Source organism: Lactuca sativa, chromosome 4 (genome assembly GCF_002870075.4).
Source record: "Lactuca sativa cultivar Salinas chromosome 4, Lsat_Salinas_v11, whole genome shotgun sequence".
NCBI classification, from domain to species: domain Eukaryota; kingdom Viridiplantae; phylum Streptophyta; class Magnoliopsida; order Asterales; family Asteraceae; genus Lactuca; species Lactuca sativa.
The window spans coordinates 306,863,373-306,868,095 of record NC_056626.2 but is presented as its reverse complement, the minus strand read 5'-3'; positions in this window follow the sequence as shown (position 1 = coordinate 306,868,095).

Sequence of the window (4,723 nt, the reverse complement as noted above, 5' to 3'; positions counted from 1 at the left end):
TCATAATATATTAATAAATCATATTTAATCCTTTCTCTCCATAATTCATCCTATCAAGTTGCTTTGGTGAAGGCAACCCAAAAGGACCATGCACCATCGGGTCAAGTACATACCAAAATAGTTATGGACTTAGACACTAATCCAACAGTTCATTCCATGCTTGAACTCATATGGCCTTTTGAGGTCAGATTTGCTTCTCTAATCTATAGATATGACCTTCCCAAACATGATAATCACGTAAAGGTCACATCTTGGCACCCATGCAATGCCTACAAGGCTTCTTTTGGTGAAATGACCTCTAAAATGGTAACCTAAGTCCACAACTCAAAAGGAAAGGCATAAAGCAGAGCATTTGGGACTCTTTGGACCTTCTAAAGTCCAGATCTAAGTACCAATTCCCCATGGGACCTCTCACACACCAAATACAAGCTAATCAAGGCATGAAAAAACCCTAGATTTGACTATATCAACAAATACACGAGAATAAGCTCTGAATAATACCTCAAATAGCTTCCTCTGCCCAAATGAAAGTAGATCCAAGCTCGCCAACTCTCTTAGCTTGACCTTCCTTTTCCCTTCTTGCTAAAACACACAAGGATGAAGAACAATGGCCTCTTTTCTCACTCACAAGGACTCTTAGATGCTTTGGTGCTCTCAAGGACGAAGGTAGCCGAGATGAAGGGTTATAAGGTCCTTTAAATAGGGCTCAGACCCGGGAAATTAGGGTTTTAGTCGCCAGCACGGACTCGTCGAGTCCCCACACCGAATCGTCGAGTCCACTCATTAATCCAGTCATCACCACGCGACCCTACTCGACGAGTCTAGGCATCAACTCGTCGAGTCTCTCTCTCTCTCTTAGACTCCAAAAATAAATGATAAAAAATAATACCTGAAATCCCGGATGTTACACATATGCGCGGTGTACTTGGATTGTAAGACCAACTTATGCTGGTGTTAACCAGGAGTCGGGATGCTGACCCAATACACGCAACGTATATTGTAGTATGCAAGGCGTAATGGTCTGCCAACCCAAACTCACTACCAAGAATCAATCCATCATGCCACAAACATGAAAACTTCATGCTTTTGCTTGCAACGTATACTCCATAATCATACTTGGATGGTGTTGGATTAATGTCTAAGTCCATAACTATATTTGGTAAGACTTGACCCGACCCGGCATGGTCCATTTGGGTTGCATGGCATCATGCACTTGGATAGACTATAATGAGAGAAATAAGACACTTATGGTTATTAATATATTATAAGTTCTAGTATATTAATAATAAGAATAATAAGATTATTTAATTAGTATTGGTCAAGAATTAATCTAGGATTAATTAAGTGATCAAAAGAAGACTAATTAAATATATGGGTTGATTGTGTAAATCATCCATACTTGTATAGTGGGCTAATGCTCCATGGATTATCTAGTTGGGCCAAAACCCATATGATGCTCCATGGTGTATTTGAACCCATGGATCCAAGGAAATGGAAAGTCATGACAATTAGGGTTTACCCTAATTGTAACACTATATAAAGATCACATTCTTGGGAAAAATCGGTCACTAGAGATAGTAAGAAAGGGCTAGCCGATTTTCAAGAAGTGTAGAATTCTCTCAAGTCATTCCATGTGTATTTGGTGTTGTGTGAACCATTTGAGGTGTCACACTTGGGGCACTAGGCACTCAAGCTTCATGAAGACTTTCTACACCAAAGAGGTATGTATTCTATCTTGCTATAGTCATTGTTTTGTATGCTAGATTAGGATAATACCTTGGATGTTCTTATTTGCATGTATAATAGAGAAAACATAGATCCAAGGTATTTAGGGTTGCATGTACACTTAGGAGTGTTAGAATGCTCAAAACCCAACAGTGGTATCAGAGCCTAGGCTTGCTTTCTCTTATACTTGATGCAAATTGCTGAAAAATGCTGAAAAACTCGATTTTCTGGCTTTCTGGGCACTGTACTCGCCGAGTCCACTGATGAACTCGCCGAGTACATGAGTAATCATCCTACTCGCCGAGTAGGTTGATGCCACTCGCCGAGTAGGAGCCCCAGACAGCACATATTCGAGGTTTTTGGCTAGAAATGGACTAGGAACATTACCCTAAGTTGTTTTTGAACTTATAAACTTGTTTTTGGTGTGGTAATGTTCATGCTAATCCATTTTCAAAGATAATTGTCAATAGATTCATGTTTTGTATTAGTTTAAGGTTTAGACTAATTACATGAAAAAGTTTGATTTGAATTATCTTGTTCTTATGAAATAGTTGTTTTCAATCCAAATTAATCTAAGAGTTGATTCTAAAATGTGTTTGTGTAACTTGTCCTCAAGTTATATGAAAAGTCACATTTAAGTTTCATAAAATTCATAAGAGTTGGCAATGGTTACAAAATGAAGAGTCTTCTGTCATTGAATAATTTTTATGACTCCATAACTTGTCCTCAAGTTATGGAAGTTCAAGAGTCACTTCATTAAAGAAAAATATGTAACCATAATTAAATCCATAAGTTATAAAATAAAGAAAAAGTTAGTTCTTTTATTAGTTTAAAGTCTTCCATAACTTGTCCTCAAGTTATGGAACTTGAAGAGTTTTTGGATTAAAACTACTTTAAACACATAAGTTATGGAATTAATTAGTTTTGAATAGTTTCAAAACTTGCCCTCAAGTTTTGGAATTTGAAAAAGTTTTCAAGTATGAATACTTTAATTCCAAGTTAGCCCTTAGAATTTTAAAGAGTTAAAATTCAACCCTTATACTTTATAATATTATAAGTTAATAATATATATATGTATAAGAGTAAAGTCAGTCTTACCGCTAGTACGCCTCATTCACGAAGCCGGTCTATAAGGTGGGTATAAGGTTGTTGCCTATAAAATGGCAACTTAATGGGTGTCCACTCTCACCCACCGCTTGCTTGACTGGTGGAGGGTCGTTAGCCGAATGGGTTTGACAGGACTAGAATTCTCCCTTCATTAAAAGTATTAATGATAATACTAAGTAACTAAACTCTTAATAATACCCAATCTTAGTTACTTAGGAAAAATGTGAATAAGGTGCTAACCCATGAAATTACACTTTACACTTTGTCTAAGTCGTTAGTGGAGCGTGTGTGGTTAACCGGCACACTAACTTGGACTTAACAAGGTAGGTAAAGGGTGACTTAATATTTATCATAGTATCGATGGAGCGTGTGTAGTTAACCGGCACATCGATTGAGGGGTAATTTATTAAGGGTACCAAGTGATTTGCATGGTTACTTCACACCTTGTTTTGTGATCCTCGGCATCCCAGTCACAAAACCTGAAGGGCACACTCGAGATTGAAACATGCCTTTGAACAGTTCAATGAATCTCAAAGATCTAGGAGTTTCAAAACCAATTAAAACCTAATAATACATTTCGTTTATCTTGGTGGAAATTGGTGAATCGTCATTCACCTACCTTCAAATATTTTATAGCTTGGATTACGGCATACCTCTTCTAAGTTATAAAATAGTTTGTTGGGTCCTAGCCTTAATATTTCATATTGGGTGTCATATTAAGGACTTTAAATCAACTATCTTGAATATCTCCCAAAAGATGTCTGTAATAGACACCTATGATCTTCCCAAATCTCTTGAAACAAGGTTTCCTAAATGAAGATGATGTCCCTTGGAAATCATACTTCTTTCTCCTCCTCCAACTATTCTCCCTAACCCACAAGTTCTTGAAAAGTTTAAGGTCACTCAAGCCCTATTGGCAAGGCAAGGTCTAGGTGTGGTCACGTCTTGGAGATGTATTCACATATTGACAAGCCGGGAGAGTTGGGTGTCAAAGTCTTGAGAAAGTTGGTGGTTCAACTACTTTTTAAGTCACATAGTGAGTTCTTTTGGAACACCTATGAAACAGACTATGACAAGACCCTTAATGATCTTATCTAAGATCAACTTCCTAAAACTTGATGGACATTGACAATAGTGACACAGGAAATCCCGGAAAGCATTCTCTTCCCAATGGAAAGGGATCGGCCATAGTCAACTCGGTTGACCAAATGGTAAAGAGAAAAGCTAAGTCTGTGATAGTCTCGTGTACCATTATCAAAGGGTCCATATGTTTATATTGCCAAAGGAAGGGGCATTGGTTGCGAAGCTGCCAAATTTACCTAAGGATGTTAAAGTCAATAAGTTTGACTCTACTTCAGGTAAAGTCCACTATCTAACTCTGTTAAGTTTCTATTCTGAGATTCTTGATCCATGATGTGACTGGGTCACATGGTGATTTTTTAAGAATCAAAGAAAAAGTGAAGAAACTTAAAGAAAGAATATGCTGAATCTGATGGCGTAGATGGATTTCTATCGCATAGTTTGAAGATCGGATTCTTGAGCTACTTCTTAGGAGTTATGAGATATTGCTTAAGGAATAGATAACAACAAGTTTTTCATATGGATTGTAAGGATAAGTTTTTCCGCAAAGTTTTAAAATAAAAGGAAAATTTTTGATTTTATTTATTTTAAAATATCCTTACAATGGCATTTGAGGAAAAATTGTTGCTTATATAATTCCATTAAGAGCAAAAGTGGAAATATGAAATTGATTCTTTCATTTGTGGTAATGTCTAAATTTACCAAATAAGGAAATATTCTCATCACCCAAGTTTCAAGTGGACCGGAACTTGGAATCATGCAAGTTATATAGCATGATGAATGAGAACTTTCAAGTATTGGAAAATTAAGA